Genomic DNA, 20129 nt, shown 5'->3' on the forward strand with positions numbered 1-20129 from the left:
GCGCAAAGCTTCTATTATTAGCTAAAATGACAGGGGACATGGCTTAATGAATTGTCATGATACTTTCACGATGTTGAGTTTATTTATTATAGCCCTTAAACTGCGAAGTTCAACATTTGGTCCAGTCTTTCTCAAAATGAAGGATTGGTTTCTAGAAAGATTATTTGAAATTTTTTCAAAAGTGAACTTAGGAAAAAATAATAAATATGTGTTTAAGAGCAAAAATCTCCACACCATGTTAGCTTTCCCATGGAAAGGCATTAGGCACAGCTCTGAGGTTTTATGCAGCTGAAGGTTCAGTTAATGGGCACCAGTTTCAAATACAGCTTCTTCTGTAACTTACATACCAGGTTCACCTCTCACTGATTTTATAAATAATTCTGGAAGTGTCTCTGTTGCTTTTGCAAGTGGGGCATGAGAACCTAATCAGGTTAGATGGCTGGTGAACTTCCCTGCATATAAATTATGGATTTGAGGAGATTTGATGAAGTTGTGTATCTTTAGCTGTCTCCGTGTGTGTGTGCTCACCATCTGCTTTCAGGAGGAGGATGATAGAGGGTCATTAAACCATAATGGTATTTACTGGAGTGGAAGCATCGGAGACAGCCGGGTGACCACATCCCACGTTGAAGAAACAGGAAATAATTTAAACTCTCTTCAGAGGCTGGAAAGCGTAAACACCAAGTGAAGGAGCAGATAATGCAGGGGTATGCTGCAGCTCTCAAACACAACCTGGGGAAGGAAAATAGCTAGGGGCCCACAGAAATACGGAAAACTGGGGTGACACTGTAGAAGTAATTTTTCCTTTGAGTCCTTGAGCTTCTTCTGGATGAGCAAGAAACACAGGTAGGCTGCTGTTCCCCAGGGGAGAAATAGACGGTTGGTTTATGAAAGTTGAGGTTCTAGCCTGTACTATTTCAAATGAAAATACACTATCTGGCTATTTCTTAATAACCTAAAACCTCCTGATTATACTAAGTATCTTTTTCCTAGTATCAAATGGAGGTAGCATTTAAAAATTATAGATCTATACATGAGGGTTAACAAGGTTTTTGCATTTTCCAGACACACTAACAGTGATGCAGCCTTAAATGTCAATTGATTTAGAGGATCTTTTAACCTTGCATCAATATTAGGGTTTAGTGTAATTCTCCCACAAGAAATCTCCAGAGTGATCTCTGTGCTTGATATTAGAGTACAGCTTACTTTCAGCCTCTCATTCCCTTAAATGTTGTTTCTTTCCACATATTGCCTAGACTAAGTGCTAAGCTATGTGTAAGCATAATCACACAGTCTTACTCATTATAAAATGACACATGTAACATCACTATCTGAGCAGCAGCTAGGACTTCAGAAAATGTCTGTCTATGAAGGCTTTTCCCTCTGCTTTTCCTCTGGCACTACAAGCAAAAAAACTGTCTTTCATAGCCATGCATACCGAATTATAATGGTCTGTCCCCAGGTTGAGATTAGTGATTATGGATGAGCATTGTGATAGACTTTCAATGGGCTGCTATTTGTCCACCCTGTGAAAATCAACATCTTGAAAAGTATATCAAGATAAGTTCTCCAAATGACTATGGATTAAATTTGGCCCAGCTTAATTACTGGGTTTTACTAGCTATGACCAACCTTGGAGATGCATGAAAAATCCATCCTGCCTAGGGACGGGTGAAAGCACTATGCTGAATTTCAAATCTGAATGGCTTGCAAGAAGGTCTCCTGCTACAGACAGGCTTGGATGAGCAAGAACCAAGGGAAGCTAGGAAAGAAAAAGTAATTTAAGGAGCTTTTTGTTTTTTAAGAGGTGGTAGGCTGAAGTGAAACATACTGAAAAAGTAAATACAGTTGTGAGGGATGTGTTGCAGAGCTGTGTAAGTTCTCTGATAAATTGTCTTTAACATCCAAGTTTGACCACTTCACCTGCACTCTGCTCACTAATCCATCACTTACACTGCTGCCTCCCATGTCCCAAGCTTGTGAACAGCTGGAAACATCTTCTTTTTTATTATACTAGGAAAAAAAAAAATCCTTTTCCTCCAAATATACCTATCATATTTCTTAAAAATGAATCGACAGGATGAAAAGTAAATAAACCAACTGTCCTAGTTGTAGACAGAGAAAAGATATTTGGTCTTAAAATCCTGTCTGGTTTGAAGTATAATTTCTTACATTCCATCATGGCTAAAGATACAAATTTCATGAATTGAGTTTTTTCATTAATTTGTTGAGTTATGCATACCTGAGTATAGGTTTTCAGTTTCCCAGGGTGTCAAATTTAATGTGCTGTGTGTATTACAGCAGTTCAATATCATGTAAACATTATCTATTAGCTTTATATATTTCTTTCTCCAAAGTTTTGTACAGTTCAGGTTAGCAACTACAATAGTTGGAGGTTGAATTTGAGAGATGCAATAAGTAGATTTCCCATTTACATTTAATCTGTTCAGCTAAAAATTTTGCTTGCAAGGCATTGATGTGTGGTTGTTCAGGAGCAGTTGGAAATAGCGTGGAAGCGTACCTTGCACGTTGCACAGTTCTGCACAGGGTGCAGCTCCGTGCACAGTGCCACCTCCCCTTTGGCTGGCTGCCAAACCACCATACCCTAGGGGGGTCTGCAGAAGTTCATGCTACAGAAAGATTTCTTTCTAACGAGGAAAAAAGTGCAAGAAGAGAGAAATGTGTCTGAAGAGCCCATAAAGCCATGTTTTATGGGTTTCACATTCCTAATTCTGATTTTTTTAAAAACCATCTAGTCTTTTAGTACCATCGCTCTGTCCTCAGACTTGCTGCAGGACATGTACAGACTTACTGAAGGGGTTAGGAAAAAAGCTTAAAAGTGGAAATGCCACATCCCCACTTAAAAGTGGAAAAGCAAAATTCTGGTTTTATGGTGCTCTCATTCTGGAGCAGAAACTGTTCTACTTGGCACTGTGGTTTTTTGTGAGCTGCCTAGGCACTGCTTGGAGGACGCACCTGATAACCCCCAATAAAAGGCTTGTATTTCGTTTGCAGCTTTGCATATTTCATTGCTGCAAGGGACAGCTCTGGGAAAGACATTCATTTTTCCCCATTGTCACAGTATGATGACAGCACCTGCCAGAAAGAGAGAGGATTGAGTGTTTTTCAGAGTTCTCCAAATAAAGGTATTTTCTGGGTTAGAACTTAAAGAAGGGCGATTCTTAAAAACGGATGATGGCGTACTTGGCTTGGCCATCCAAAACACGTTGGTATGGCATGGAGAACGTGGAGCTGAGTGAAGGAGTGCCAGATGAGATGGCATCAAAGCTTGAGCCAGGAGAGCCTCAAATTTATGTGGATAAAAGTCTCCTTATTTTGAGTTGTTTTGAATTATCCTTTGCTTCCAGTTCATTTCACATACGTCAGCTGAGGCTTTGTGCTAATGTTTCCTGGTTTTCCAGTGAAAGCATTGGCAGTACAACATCTCAGAGGCAAGGCCTTGACAACAGGACCTGCTTCACTCTTTGGACTCAAAGGCTCTGCTCCTGTGCTTCAAGGACACGCTTCTTCTGCAAGACTTCCAGCAGTACTTGAGAGGCTGATAAAACAGGGTTTGTGGAAAAGCTTGTGGAGCATACAGAGTTTGGGGAGGCTCCCTTGGTTGAGCTAAATGCTGTCCTAACCACTGCTGTAAATGACTGTGCATCGGTTGCGTGCTGAGTGTAACTCTGTTTGCAAAGAGAAACAAAACTTCACTGAGCTGTTTAAACTCCAGTTTTCAGTTGTGTTGTGCAAAGTTAATTTATTTTTTTTTTTTTAAATCTAGACAATATTTAGCCATTTTGAATCATCCCTCGTTGTCTGTGCCTGTGCGTGCACCTCCCACTCGCCGGGTTGTCAGGAGATACCTTTCTAATCAAGTTTGTCACTAACACATCTGCTCCTGTTTCAGAAAATGAAATTGGCAGAATCGACTTTCTGTCTATGAGGTTTGAGGGCACGTTTCAGGCAGGAAATGGGTCAATACTCAAAATATTACAATGAAATAATTTGAGGATGTGATTTTTTGGGGGTGTGTGTCTTTCTTGGCTCAGAAGAAAGTTGTTTGCCAGTCGATTACCTCTACACTGTGTTGCTATTCTGCATGTACAAGGTGACAACTTCTATTCTTTAAAGCCTGTCAATTTTGTGAATATTTTCTACTCTGTATGTGGCAAAGCTAATCACTATGATAATTTAAATTCCTAGTCAAGGGTGAAATTCTTATCATTTATTGTATTTAAGTTCATTCCATAGAAGTGTAGACCACAGGAAAACACGAGAGAGAGAAGTGTTGCAATAGCTTGCATGGCTCGTACCCGCTTGTCCCAGCTAGAATGTGATTTGTCCCTGCAAATAAAGTGTACTTCGTCAAGGAACTTGACTTGCTAGGGTTAATAGGCAGACATTGGTGGTGCTTAAAGATGAGCTTAGAGGATGGGTCTGGCTCTTCTATTCATTTTATAAGAGCAAAACAGCTACTGTTTTTGTTGTCATCCAGTACATTTAAATTCCCCTGTACTGATCGGAAGGTCAGCATTGCTACCTGTCTCTCCCTCTGTGCAAGTATAAGTGGATATTTGATATCACTGTGAATTCAGTTCCTTTGTCCGTTTGAAATCTGCATTCTGGCCGTGGTTCTGCAGCAAGCGTTGGAAGTGAGCATGTAATGCAGGCAGCACTGTGCTTTTGTCCCCATGTGGACTGTGGGGGCTATGGCTTTGTGGCTGTAAGGACCAGCCGCTGGTCTCACGAGCACCGCGTTCCTGCTGGGGTGGCTCAGGGCCGCTGATCTAGACCTTGGTCACAATCAGGAGATGTTTTTTTTGAACTCCTGTCTAATACCCCCAGACTCTTATTGCAAAATCAGCTTCTGGAGGAACACTGCAAATTATTAGGAATTGCTAACTGTAGTCCCGTGCATTAGAAGTCATGGATTATGTTGGAGACGTGTTTCCCTTGGTTAGAGACATGACTGATTGGCCAGTCCTGTCTCCTCGTGGAGCTGAAACCACAGGCCTGTGGAGGTCAGCACACCAGCCCCCATGTGCTCCTAAGCCAAAGCACTGCTTATCACAGAGTATGAAACATCTGCAGCATTGCTTCCAGGCAAAAGAAAATGTTCCTGGTGGTAGATTTTGCAATACATGTAAAGTGTCGGTCAGGATTCATGGAAGTTGCCTGAATTTTTAAGTACATTTAAATTATCCTTTTATAGTTTCTCTGAAGGAAATGTGGAAACAGTCAACAATCATGTCTTCATCACTATAAAAAGCAACAGTTTCACATCCGAGTTTAAAAGCATACAGAGCTCAGTAGAATTAATTGATCTTTGGATAGACTTTAATATTCTTACAAACCTGAAAGTCTGAGGGCTGCTGGGCCTGAGAACCTCTGCAGAAGTGAGCAGACAGAAGGAACAGACAGATAAACTAAGGGACATTTAAAACTAGTAACTCTATAGGCTGAAATTAAATATTTTTATATCTCCAAACTCAAAACAATCCAGTCTTGTGATTAGCACTCAATAGCTGTGCCTGCTGTGCATTTACTGTGATTTTCTTTCTCATGCATAGTGATTTAAAAAAAAAGGAAGAAATAGGATTTTTCCTGCTGTGTTTGTAACTATCAGCTTTGCTGCTTTGCTTTCTGTCTTGTGTTTTCAGGGAAGCCACAGCCTCCTTGCACTCCTCCTTCCGCTGCAGAGGCTGAAATCAGCATATGTGCATTGCTTATATCATCTTGCGCCGAGAAGAGCCCGAGCTGTATCTCGGCTGATCTCCTGCTGCCCAGTGTCTGACTCGTGTAATGCCACTGAGCGAGTTCTCTTACAAGCATCACTTTGATTGAAATATTTATCTTTCTTCTCTTTTATCTATAACTTCTAGCTCACTTTGGGTATTTCATGGAGTTCCCCTTGATAATGCAGTAGTCATAAAATACTGGGGAATGTAATGGTTGTGCCTTTAGCTGCTGCTTTAATTAAAATAAAATGAAATAAGGGCTCCTTGTAAAATGTTGGTGAAGGTTTATAATGTGTATAGTTCTTCTGCAATGGGTAGAACTGATTTAACTGATAAATTCTATGATGCAGGTATTTATCACATTACAATATTTTTTCCATCCAGTGCCATTTCTATTATTTCCACTATGGTCTCATCCAAAGCCCATTGGAGCTAATAGGCTTCTATTAGCATCAATGATCTGTAAGTCAGGCCGTAAAATGGGCTATTTCTGCTCACTGGTTATAGCTACTAGTCATTGTTTTAACTGTCTTAACAGGAGATAAATTAACATACTACTGTTGTAACTTAAATTGTAGAATTTAAGTTTTACTACATGCAGTAAATTCTTATCTAGCTATTCGAAAGATCACTTGAATTATATGGCAAGGGAGAACCCTAATATAACCTGGATCTGTCCTCCTTGTTCACAGCTGGAGTCTCAAACCACCCCTCAGGTCTGGCTCTGTTGCTTTTTCAGAGTCTCCTACTCATTGTAGGGGTGGCTTTGCCTCCGGTGCCATGGCTTCGGTGCTTGCTCATGCACCTCTTTCCCGCCCCAACTGTGTATTTTGATCTTGGTGCCTGGTTTCTCTTCTGCTCCCAGGTTTCTCTCCTACCAGACTGCACTTCTGCCTCATGTCCTCATTTCTGCCTGTCAGCAGTATCGTCCGTGGGAGAGTTTCCTTCCCAAATCCCCTGTCACCCCTACGGTAACACCCCACCATGGCAGGTGGCTTCTCCCCTCCTGGTGACAGAGGGACTGCTCCCCTCTAAGCCTTGCCCGGGGGGCTGTGCAGCACTGTCAGAGGTCTAACGCCAGGCTGTCAAGGACACAACTAAAGCCATGCCTTAGGACTGTTCTCCATCACGAGCTGGAAAACCAAAAAAAAGATCTACCTGCTGTTAAATAACCTGACTTCTTATCCTGCTTTCAGTCCTGGCTTTATGATAATGATTTAGAAAAGGCTAAATGGGAAAAGCCTCAAACAGCAGCAGAGCTGTTAGGGATCTGTGTCTCCCTTTGGAGTGATTATGGGAAATGATGAAGATGACAATTTCGGCATGATCAGATTCCTAACTTCAAACCTAAGAAGCTGAAGTGGATGATATTTTTACTCAGACATGCTTTTCATCCCTTTCTCAGTCTTAATTTTCTAATTCTGTACTCCTTGTTTCTTGTTTTTTGGACTTTATTTTCAATTCAAGATGTTACAATTTTTCTTAAAAAAGAAGTTGTCCTAGAAATGCCCAGAGATCACTAAGAAGTTTTGCCAAATATTGAATGTTTTAAATTTGAGTTGACAGCTCCATATATGCAAAATAGAAAGTGGAGAATGTTGACTACGGCTGGAAATGAGTTGGCACATAAACATAAGATGCAGATGAAGGTTGAAAAGTTGACAATTAGGAGATATTATCTCTAGGAGATATTAAAATGGGGGTTAATAGGCAGTAAAAAGGAACATTTTGACACAGTACTAGGACGCATGGCTTGTATGTCATTCATTAGGTAGCTGGGCCTGTCTGCAAGCTGGCAAGAGATGAACTCCTGCTACCTCTCTGGAGAACAGGCTAAATTCGGTGTGAACTCATACTATTTCTTCATGCTGACTCAATCCATGCAAGGTGGGAGAAGAATCTGCTGTTCAGGGGAGGGCTTAAAAAAGGGAAAGGCTTGAAAACTATACACTGGAGATGGCTTCAGTGTCAGAGTATTGTGTGTGCATCTCATGTTCCTCCCAGCTCCTTTCCTTTCCTCCTGTGCCCTACCCCTGCTGCTGTGCTCTCACCTTGGTAATGAGCTGGAGGAACTTCAGGCAGCTCCTGGGCCACTGCTGTGGCTTGGGAAGGGGGAGCAGCTTCCAAGAGGCAGCAGAAGCATGTTCTGCTCCTTACAGCCGCCACCCCCAGGTCTTCCACTCGCAGGAGTGGAGGGTATGCAGAGCCCTAAGCCAGGGATAACAGGAAGACACATTTCTGTTCACACGTTTTAAAGTTGTTATACATAAATCAATGCTGCAGTCAAGTTTGCAAACCTTATTTCCTTTCATCTGTTTCCTATGACAAGAAAACCGAGGGCTTAATGTGATATCTCAATAAATCCTCACACTACCACCCAGCCATTCCTGAAATGCCACGCAGCTCAGATCATTTGACATAGATATCCACTGCAGAGATGGTTCTTGTTTTGTCTGGCTGTGGGGTTGCTTCCTCCAATAATTGATGTTCCAGATTGAAAACAAAACTGTGTGCATTGCCCCCTTCTTTTGCATACCTCTGCCAGCTGCTCGGCGCTTACCAGCTTGACAGCCTCTGGCAATGAGGGAGTACAGAGCCAGTCTTATTTTTTTTTTTTTTCTTAGCAAGAGCCAATGCTTAGTGCAAGGATGTCTTTAAACAAACACACTACTTCTATGAAAAATGGCAGAGGCAGAAAAAGGCAGTAATATCACATAATCTGCATAGTCAATATAAGCAAATACAAGCGTGTTTTCAGCCCTCTAATAGGGTATCGTAAACATGCAGGGTTTTATGGCATTCAGCTGAAGAATAGCTCCCATAAATTACATGCAGTGTAATTTCTTTGTTTTCATTCTGAAGTTTATTTCCTTTTATGTTTAGTAATTAAATCAGAGCAAAAGGATTGCATTATGGAGTGTACCAAATAATAGCAGTGATTACATGGAGGTGTCATAGGAGTCACTTTGTTTTGCTGTGCATGCTGCATGTTGTTGGTCTGCCAGCCACGCTTCACATCACTGAGACAGGTCACCTCACCTGAAATAGCCGGGAACTCCTGCCATCACCTTATTTCATAGCAAGTCGCTTAGGGTTCCATCACAGTTTTTAAATCATCTTCTGTAGAGATTTATTGTCCTGGCAGGAGGTATCTCCAAGGAGCTCCTAGGTGCAAAGCCGTGCATGACCATGACTCTTCCAGCTTGGGCTGTCCCCAGCCCTCTTCTTTGCAGGCTGGGACAGGGACTGGGCAGGTGGGGCTCTTGGTGGTCATAACCTCTGGCCAGATCAGGCAGGCACCCACAGCTGTGCGCATGGCACTTGCTTTCAACTGCAGTCATCTGCAATTTTGAGAAGGCTTGGAAATCACTGATGAAGCTCCTATATACGAAGAGACCAGTATGTTTTCTGTTACAGCTTATTTATTCCCTGAATTCCAACTCAGAATTACCCCTAATGACATCGTTGCCTGAGCAGCAGCGCTCACTTCTCTTTATAGGCCAAGCCTTAAAGAGTTTGCTTCTCCATCAGAGCTGCTATCAGGTGGCAGGACCACCATAGCAAACACATCCCTCCAGCCTTCAGTGGTCTTCCTTTGGCTGCTTGGTTGTTTGATTTTGGAGGATTTACCCTCCCAGTGGGAGGGAAAACTTTGTCTTCAGTCCAGTCCCGACTGAAGATCTGAGACATTCCAATCAACTGATTTCAAAGCTAAATTAGCCAGTCCTGTATGGCCATGGTCAAGGCTAGACCTCCATATCTCTGCTTCCTTGGGGAGAAGCTAATTTTTTTATGAAACTAACACTTTCAGGTCCAAAAGCAGACTATTTGATAGCAAAATATCACAAACAGGGTTTTGACTGAGCTGTGTCTTTAGTTTAGATTTGCAAAGGAAACAGTGACCGCTATTTCTCCAGTAAGAAAAATGGCAAAGGACGCACAAGAGACGTGCTGTGCCTTCACTTGATATCCCGTGTGTGATCATGGCCTCACTGCTGGAAATAGTCCACTGATAGCAGGAGGAAAAGCAGGTTGGGAGTCTGTAAATTCTCATATTTCGCTGTGCTGTCTCATTGCGTGGGTTCCTTAGTTTCACACAAACAGCTGAGCCATTTGGCTTTGTACCGTAAACTGTGCCACCGCCGACTCCGTACGTAAGTGTCGTGAGAAATGGAGCACCTAAACCAGGCTGCAGGCAGGAGAACTGCTGAGAGCAGCCGAAACGCAAGGCTGAAGGCAGGGGCCCCGATGCTGCCTTCGAAGAAATAAAATGGGATTTAATATTGTAAGCAGGATGCCAGGCAAGTCGGAGAAGTGACTGTGAAGGGACCCATGTTAAGGAGTCCATGCGGTCTGGGCTTTTCCTCTCAAGGAAACGGTTCACTCGGAATGCAACCTGCAGAGCAGGGAATGCCTTCTGACACCTCGTGTCAAACTTCTGTCAGGGCTCATTTGTAGTACGGCATTTAAACCGCCCCAAGATGGTTTTTGTCTCTTATGAATCAATTGACAGCCAGAGGCAAGGGTAGAGCAGCCACATTGTGTTTTAAATACGCATACAGAAATTCACTTTAAATATGATGTAATTAAGAGTGCTGCTAAGATGCACCGAAGTTTTCTGGGCTAATGTAACGCAGTTAAGATTGCTGTGATCTCCTAACCAACTTGAAAAGTGGTGCAGAGCAACCTCGGCTCCAGCTTTGTACCCCTGTAAAACAGATTCCAGGTACAAGACAGCCTGTGAGCTCAGCTATGCAAAGTTTTCTTATTTTTATGTAAAATGTGCAAAGTGTATATACATTTTTTTCTTCGCATGGTTCTGGTCTTTCTTACCTTAAATTCTGCTAGAAGAAAATACTGAAAAGCTCTGAGTGGCAAACAGTCTTCCCTGAGTTCAAGAATAACCAGCTATTGCCTGGGTATTACATCCTATGAGACCCAGGTCCAGGAGTTCATTATTTGGTTCTACTTACTGCCAGCAATTAAAAAAAAAAATAGATTTTGTACATGGTTGATTTGTATTGTATTGCTACTTGAATAAAATAATTGTACAGATAATGCTAGACAGGGCCATTAAAAATAAATATATCTCTTAATTTTTTTTTAAAGAGTGAAGAATGAGGTACATTTATGACAAAATAAGGTCAGTGGATCTTTTAGAACTGTATGTAATTTTTCCCAGCCTGAGGTTAAAATCTATTTTTAATATTTTATACAGCAATAGGAGTAACAAGAAGCTGTGAGAAATGTTTTCTGCAACTAATTTTTCATAGTTCAAGAATTGAGGGGTATTATTAAGAATGTGGTATCCCAGATGAGTGGCAGGTCACGGGGGCTGGGCAGTGGGACTCAGCCACTTGCAGTTCTGGCGTCCACCATGCGTAGCTGATCATTTAGATCAGCTTTGTTATTGTTTTGAATAGCTGATACATAACTTGTTTTGATTATCTGCAAAAGTATTCTAGGACATTGCTCTTCCCAGACTGTGCGAATCTTTCAGATTCAAACTGAATAAACATACCAAAGGGTTATCAGCTGGAAATAATATTTTGGAAAATATTTTGCAGTGCCACCTCACAGTCCACTAAAATTGTTACAGAATAAGATCACCGAAGTATAAGTTTCACTTTTTAATAAATTCAGACATATTAAACTTTTAGCTATTATTTACCCAGCCCTTAATTCGGACCATGTTAATTTTTTGAAAGATCCCCTAACCTAAGAGCTAGAATTTAGGCCCTGATATGCCAGCAAATGCTGAGAGAGAAATCCACCCTCTTTACTTCTGCTTCCACTGCTTCTGCTTCTTGCTGTAGGAAGCCTATTTTTGTCAGTAAGAAATAATGTATATGGCTCACTGGATGCCGCTAGTTTGAAAAATCAGGGAGGATTTCTTTTCATCGGAGAGGAGTAAAACTTTAATGGCATCCCAGCAGAAACAAAGTGCTAAGCTCCTAACCTTGTGTTTGGAAAAGTGGGAGGGTGAAAGCAGTTCCCTTCAAACACTCAAATGCCAGGCAACCTTTTAAAATAAACTTCGAAGGGAAAACAGAACATTAAATAATCACGTAACAAGGATATCAGAATGGTTGGTGGGTGCTTTTTTTTTCCTTCCCTAGATGAATTTTGAATTTAACAAAACAGTTAAAACATTTCTGGGTCCAAGCATCTCAGTTATCTGGGTTTGAAACCTTCTGCCAGTGTAATAGGTGATGAGGGAATTGTTGTTTTGACAGCCTGCATTCCCAGGAATACGCTGAGTGTGAGACTGGCTTCTTACCAACTTTTCAAAGTTAATAAACTTGCTTGTTGTTTTTCCTTTCTAAGTTCCATTTTATACTCTTAAGAAACATCCAATTTGTAGCGCTGAAGGAAGGCGGCACACCAGGCAAAGAGCTCTTCATAACGTGCTCATATGTCCAATACGCTTGATTCCCCCTGTGGAACTCCTACGGAGAAAGCTCTCCTTTCGTCTTTGAAATAAAATGGATTATTTTGTATGCTTCAGAAGTGAAAAGTAAAATGTCATTAAGATGCTGATTTTAGAGATACCATGGAAATATCTTCAATATTTTTGCATCATTTTTTGTCTGCTGGACAAGATAATGCTCTCTGATAATGTGTATTTTGGGAATGGACCCATTCAAAAGTGAATGATAACTTTGAATGTTACTTATCTATCTTTGTTCAGAGAGTGAAACTGTCTTGATTCATTACCTTGAAAGCAGTGACGTAGGGATAAAAGGAACTTCATTGTCGCGCACAGTCCCTTGAGCCTTGTTTCTTTGGTGCAACGTTCTGTCAAACTGAGATGGCAATAAATTAACCCTTATTTCTTTAGGAAATTTATGATCAAAAGGCAGATGGAGGGTAACACCCCACTTTGGCTGACAGTTTATTTTTGCATCCTGGAGTTTGCCAGTGCATCTGTATTCTCTGGTGGAAAGAGGCTGCTTGGAGACCAGGGTGGGCTGGCTTTGCTTCAGAGGTGACTGCAGGGTCCTGCCTGGCAGCCAGGTTTGGTCGTGTGCTGTGCTCTGCATTCAGGTCTCTCATTGACAGTCTTTGCTATCAGAAAAAGGAAGAAAAAATAAAAGTTGAACATGTAATGGGCTTCATAGACCATTTCCATTGATGGCGGATCAGTGATATGGCCAGGAGAGAAGAGCTGCACCTACTGAATACCAACTCAGATATCTTTTGCTCTTCAAGTTAGTTTTGCTATCCCTAAAGCTGGCAATTTATGCAGAGTTTATCATTTATTGCTCGGATATATGAGATAGCCATTCATTTTAATCTTGCAAAATACTGCATTGAAAATTCTACTCTGCATGAAGTTGGGAATTGTTTTTAAATTGGTGAGTTTTAAGGTAACTGTTCTAGACAATCTTCAGTAAAAGACTCTCTAAAATAGAGTAAATTCTAATTTGTAGAAAATGCCAGACTATGAAGTTTCACTGCTTGCAGCTTTTTATTATGATAATGTTATTCCTGGTTTGAGCAAAGTGCCTCCCAAGTTTGTGGTGTGATGGACTTTTTCTGTGTTGAGAAAAGCTGGATGTTATCTGGTAGGTGCTGCCTCAGGTGAGTGTTTCTCAATATATCCATTCCACAAAAAAGGCAGAACAATACACAGTGACCCCTAATTAACACTAGTAGCCTTAATTTAGACTTGCCTTTAGTCACCCAGATCTCCTTACCTAGAAATGATTTATGCTTACAAATTATTCAGATTTTTCAGGGCAATGATGGTTTCCTGGGGGCAAGAGACAAAGAGTAAGGGTTGTAATAGGGTGATGTGTGGTAGTTAGCGGGTAGTAATTAAAAGGCTTTAATTACTGTCATTTTTTCTTCGGTGGAAAACTGCACTCTGATTCACTGGTTCAGAAGGCGAAGGGACATGTTACGCAGCTGGGAACATGCAGTGTTTGAGGTGGATTGCTGCTTCCATGAAGTTGTTTTTGCTGGTGATAAAGGTGTGCAGGGAATACTGCAACGCAGTAAAATGTTAAACGAGTGCGTGTCTGTTGTTAGCTGGCTATTTTCATATAATCTAGATTCTCTAGTCAGGTTTTAAGCCGTGGCATTAGGTTCTGCATAAAGATAAAGTAGGTATATGGCTTCTAAGAGATTCTAATCTAACAAGTCGGAAATGGATGGTGTCAGTGATAGCTATTTCTATACGCTTATTACATCAGCCACAAGGATTCTTCCTACCTGCCCCACTGCTAATGGAGCTGGCCCCACCAGCCAGTTTCGTAGGGAAAGTATAGTATGAGCATAAGTTACAGAACACTTACGTCGAAAAAACTGTATTCAAACTCTAGGGGTCGTAATTCGCTGCAGGGGGTGCTCAGTGAGTTATTCCTTCAGCAATCTGCTAATATTGTTAGAATTACGTTTATTGTCTTAATCTGGTGGATGTAATCCTTGCTTCCCGTGTGCATGTGTACCTCGGCATCCTCCTCGGGTGAGGCCCGAGCTGTGGCAGGTGCACAGCAGCGAGGAGGTGGCTCAGGCACAGTGCACACCAAAGACCCAACAGCCTGACAAATATAAATGACTGGAGTGACTTGGGAACTTGCATCTGCTGAGGTTCTGTAACTTCCTTGATATAGTGAAATGAAATCTCTATTTAGTGAATGTGAGTGAGTGCCCAAAGGAGGAAACACAATGTAAAAAGTGACATTGTTTTTCTTGGTCTTTTTTTAGCTAATTAATTTTTTGAAGTATTTCATTCCCATTTATCATAAGCATGTCTCAGAAACATGCTGCGTATGTGTCATTTGTTTTATCAGGCACAATATGGCCCTATATATTTCATAATGTGTGAATTGTGTGTAAGTGCAAATCCAGAAGGGGTAATTTCAGCAAAGAAGCTTGAGATAGATCAGGATCTGACAGACGTGCTGTGAGAACGAGGAGAGCGCGGTGAGAGATGCCACCGGCACGCTCCCACTACCCTTCATCTCCCCAGGCCATCTTTTCAAATTCTCTTTTCTCTTCCCTTATGCAAAAGGGAAGGCCAATACTTATCTCAGGACTCATAACAACAGCTATCACATCAGAAAAAATTCAGCAATGCACATATCAAAAAAGTATTATTATGCAGATTTGCACTGTTGGGGACACAGCTTTTAGGCACCTTCTATTTTTGGACATTCAATTTTGCAGGTCACTGATTTCATCTGCTAAAGAGAGCCTGTACCTCTCCCGACACACAGGCCCAGGTTCAACAGGGTATTAAGAGGCTGGATCGGGGTTAGAAAACTGATGCTTTGCTGAATCTGGGCCACAGCCAGTGTTCAGGAGTGGGGGCTGGCAGGAGACTGGAGCTGCCCACACCCGGGACGCCTCGTGGAGGAATGTATCACGGTGATGCTCTCTAGCAGCACGGGCTACCAGCTATTTCTGAGCAACACGCTCCAAGGCCGCCCATGATTTAAGCATCTTGGACACTTCAGAGCCCTTCAGAATCGTCTTGTCCAGGATCACTGATTTTTCATTAGTTTACCCCAGATGATGCGATTCCTGCCCCTCACACTTACATGCTCACAAAGGCGTCCAGCTTCCATGTTGCTTTTGGACGCTAAATTGTGAGAAGGATATTCTTGCGTCCTTATGGGCTGATGTTATTGACGCAGTCCCATTGAATAAGGCCTAATCGTGCTGCTTTCCCTAACTGCTGTTAGCATTTTCTATCTGCCCCAACCTTGTTACGAATTAATTCCTCATGCTGCTCCCCTGGAATGATACTGTTTAACCCCTTTCACAGTTAAAGCAATTTTCTTTAATTTAGGCAAAACCTTGTTTGTCTGTTACATGGAAGAAACCTCACTGCTTTTGCCCCATGACCCCTTACTAAAGCCAAACAGTTTCTTTAACCTTCATTTATAGAGGATGTCTCTGTGCTACCATTCAATACATCAGCCTGAGTCACTTTCAATTAATTATCGGAGGCTCAAGGTTATCTTTCTTCCAGTTTCTGAACCAGATGGGGAACAACCTCGCCTTGCAACCAGCAACAATGGGACTGGAGAATTCCCGTGTTTGGAATTCTCTCCATCCCCTTTCAAATATTGGTGTTCCTGAAAGCAAAATACATACTGTCTATCCCCAATATCTAGGTCATTCTGGACTTAAATTTATCTTACAAATTGCTAAGGAACATCGGCAATGGATATTCTGCAGCTTATTCAAACAGCCCATACCTGTGCTTGAGCTAGCCTTAAGAAGTTTTTCCTGAAGTCTAACCTTAATCTCTCTTGCATATTCATTCTTGTCGCATCCACTTTGGACATGGGAACAAATTATTTCTTTCTATTTCCAACAGTCTTTTACATGTTTTAATACTGTTAGCATTTTCCTCTTCATTATTCTTTAGGCTAAGCAGCTCCATTTGGTTTTTATTTATAGGACATGTTTTATAGACCTCTAATCCTTTGTGGTGTTCTCCTTTGGATGCTTCTGTTTGGGGCAAATTTTCCTTGACATGCAGCGCTACATGCGTACATGTAGCGCTGCATCTGAGCCCCCAGTGCTGGGGAGAGTGACAGCTTACTTACCTAGCAGGAATTTTCAGATGAAAAGGACCTGCAAACCTGGTTTATGCATCCCAGACAGGGTTTTTGCTGCTTGCACAGTCACAGGGCATTGCTGACACATTCAGCCACGTGTGGATCAGTGCAGAGCTATCACCCAGCTGGCTGCTCCCCGGCATGTGTTTGTGCTATTTAATGCAGCATCCTATTTGCTGCAATGCGCGGCACTTGTCTCTTACACAGTTCCATCCTTCTGTTTTAGTCTGGTTTTATGTCCAATTTGTCAAGATGATTTTGAATTACATTCACATCCTCAGAGGTACCTGCAGCCTCTTAGTGTCACCAGCAGACTGAATAAGCACACCTTCTCTTCCACTATTGCTGTTAATAAAAATACTGGAAAACATGAGAACAAAGACAGACTCATTGTGGCATTGAACTTTCAATAATTACTCTCCAGCTATGGCTTTTCAGTCAGTTACATCCACCCTTCAGTGAAGTTATAGAATTGGCCTCTGGTGAAGTCTAAATTGAAAATTTCCGAAGTGATAAAATAGAAAAACCACCTGTCCTGCAAAGAGGTCTGCAAGGGTTAGTTCAAATCACAAATGGACTGCATGCAGGCAGCCTGTGTGTGTATCTGTTTGTAAAAATAAGCAGATAATTTTGCCTGCCAGGTAGTGAGAATGAGAAATGAGTTTCGATGTTAATACCTTCCCAAAGTTCATATTCCTCCCTCGTTAAAAGCATTTGAGGGAAGCGTGGCAGAGATACCCAGACGAAGACGAGGTGAGCTGTGCTACCAGCTAACACTGGGGTTTCATGTATGTTTCTTTCCAGAGAGGATGCCTTGTTCTTTAGAGTATTTGGGGACTCTAAAGGAACTGATGGCCAGTCCATTTCATTGCAGGTATTTTGACAAAAATGGCTGTGTTGTCCATTGAATGTGGTATGGAAGGGTCAAGAATCAGAAGTTCAAGTAAAGAGTTTAAAATATTCTAAAGTTAATAATTTCACTTGCAACTAACCATTTCCTTTTCAATATTTCACTGTTAATGCTGCTCTTTAAGTGTTAAAAGCTTAAATGAACACGTGTTATAGTGTCTTTTCCAAAAACAGGACTTACTCTTGCACTGCCGGGTCTGTGAAGTCTGTGGACTTCTGGAAAGTGTGTTTGGAGAGATGGAAATGGATAATGGCATTTTGGTCTAGCTTTGCAGACTTTTTAGTTATGTTCCTAAGACTTGGGAAGCACCTAGCAATCACATCTTTGATGGATATAGATCTTTTTGTGTGTGTATATTAGAAGAAGGTATCTTCATGTTAGGGAAAAGGGTTTCTTTTGAATCTCAGAAAACTTTCTGTGGCTTATTTTCTACCTTTCTTGTGTAGATGAGATGAATTTGAGGTTATGCTAAACCTCTGTGCTCAGGTTTTCCCTGGGACTGGTCTTTCTAGACTTGAGCTCTGCAATATGCATCCAACGTAGGTGTTCTTGCATACGTTTGCCATATTCTTAGACATGCAAATGTTTTGTGCTCTCAGAAGCTGTACGGTCCCAAGTTCTGTGTAACCAGGCAGCAGTCAGGTAACCAACAGCTCGGTTCTCTCTTCCGCATCCAAGCCTGAAGATTATTTTTATGATACTATACTTCCATTTAAAAAGCTTGGTAAGTCTTTGGAGGTTTTGGCACGATGAATTAATGTTGCTGTTCAGGAAAGTAGTGAATTCACATCGGATGCTTGCTCTTGCCCTCAGGTCAGATCTGTGACAGTTGGAGGGTAGGCACCACCTTAAATCCAACAACTTGCATGTTGGTGCTCAGAGTGTTTTGTATTTACCCTTAGCTCTTCCTTTGTTGAGGTGATTAAAAGATGCCTGTTGCTGTCTGTATGGGCAGCATGCTTCATTAACAGTGATTTATTTTGGAGATTAGCAGAATTGGCACTGTGCAGCACACCGATGTGCAGTAGAAAAACGTGAGATGATTGCTAAGGCTTGCTTCTTGCTGCTGCTGCTACTGCTGCACTACTTGGGGGTTTCAGGAATGTTTTGCAAATTTTCCTTCAGAACATCCACAAAATTGGGAGTTCATACACTGCAAATCATATCTACAAAAGTATTTTTTTGCGTTCTGAATGCATCTCTATACGTTAGCCTTAGGTTTTCTATTTCTATTTTGGTTTTTTCAGAAGTGCTAATCATTAAACATCCAAACGGAATTACTGACAAAGAGCCATGCCTAACTCAGAAAAATTCACCACGGAGATTTCTACTGCATGCATCTTTTTTTTTTTCCTCATACCCGATTGCAGTCAGAGCTCTTAGAGTCAACTTTCTTTGTCAGAATCCAATTACAAACAAAGGTGCCTTTCAAAAGAATTTGCAATGGATGCATTGCCAAAAGTAAAGTTAAAAAGACATCTGCACATGTGTGTTGGCACTAGGTTTCCTAATGGGATGCATTTCCAAACTGAAGCACAGCTATCTCATTTTCATCTTGAAAAAATAACTTGTATAGTGCTGAAACTACACACGCTTCCTTCTGGAAATAAAATATTAAACTTCACAAGTTTTCAGGCCTCTCATATTCTCCTTCAGAAGCAGTGCAAAACCCCCTGGGATTTTATAGTCAGAAAACATTTAGAAATGGGAAGGATCTTTTCAATTACATATCTTTTGCTCATGCACAAATGTTGCCTTTCCTCAAGTTGTTGCCATAAAAAGTCAACGTGTTTCGACAGTTTTTACACAGCTCTGAACAATGGGCCTGCTGATATGAATAGCAGCTATGTTTACAGGAAAACGTTTTGAAGATTGGACTCATTCACATGTGAAATAGGGAACTATCATGAGAAATGAAAATGCAGCTGTATCTTGAATGCCACCATATTTTAACCTTAGGAAAATATTTTTAAGGGCAATCATCTAATTTACTTTTCACTACTTTTTATGCTAAGACAGGCATCATTGCTCTTTGCGAAACTTTCTGTAACATATTAGCCCATGTTAGGGGATGTATCAGTAAAAGTCAGGGCGTGGGCTGGTGTGTGGCTGTGCCGGGCCAGGGCTCAGCTGGCAGCCGTGTCTCCAGCTGCCTATTTTCAGGGGTGCTCCTGGGAGGGCTGTTATGGAGCACCAGGGAGATGGTGCTTCTGAAGCTTTGATATTAATCCAGCAGTAGCAATGTGGTACTATTCCATATATTTAGAAAATGATACATGCTAGAGCCTCTTCTAGGAGTATATTCTAAGGTGATTATTACAGGGTATATACTTTGGCTCTAAGTGCGCGGAATTTCCATTAACATCGATGGACATACCAATGGGAGTCTGTCCCATGTATAGACAGCTCGTCAATATCAGAAGCGACTGTTTCTATTCATATAGCTGAAAATTTTTCTGTGAAGGTCATGCATGACCCTCTGATATCTGCTGGTTCTCCAGAGTACGTTTTGAATAACAAAGTAATAGGGAAGACTTTCAGCTTTTTCACTGGACTTAATAATTAAATGTGCTGAGTACTAAAAATGTGTATTTTTAGCATAGCTTTTATTTTAGGCTGAAAGTAAGACCCAGTGATTGTGTCAAAACATCTTAGGACGAAAGAAAGAGCCTGCTATTTTTAATGCCCTTACAAGCTAAAAACTAATGCACATTAATAATTTTGAAATGTTTTGTATTAGTTTTTAAAATGCTTAGAGAAGCATGATTTCCGGGGGGGGGGGGCGGGGGGGGGGAATCAGTTTGCAAAAACCTCAAAGTAGACAGAATTTTTCCCGAAGGGGTGAGTCAGGAGAAGTTCTAGTAAGAGAAGTTGCAGTGGGGAGGAGTAATGAACTAA

The 20129-nt window shown here is 41.4% G+C and overlaps 1 protein-coding gene across 7 annotated transcripts in view; it reads left to right on the forward strand.

The window, feature by feature from the left end:
- The window catches only part of LOC104016941 (contactin-4), a 353560-nt gene that overhangs the window by 158774 nt on the left and 174657 nt on the right, over positions 1-20129 (forward strand). The window lies entirely within an intron of this gene.

The sequence above is a fragment of the Nipponia nippon genome, unplaced genomic scaffold (genome assembly GCF_047370975.1).
Source record: "Nipponia nippon isolate SJK-2023a ecotype South Korea unplaced genomic scaffold, ASM4737097v1 scaffold_9, whole genome shotgun sequence".
Classification (NCBI taxonomy): Eukaryota; Metazoa; Chordata; class Aves; order Pelecaniformes; family Threskiornithidae; genus Nipponia; species Nipponia nippon.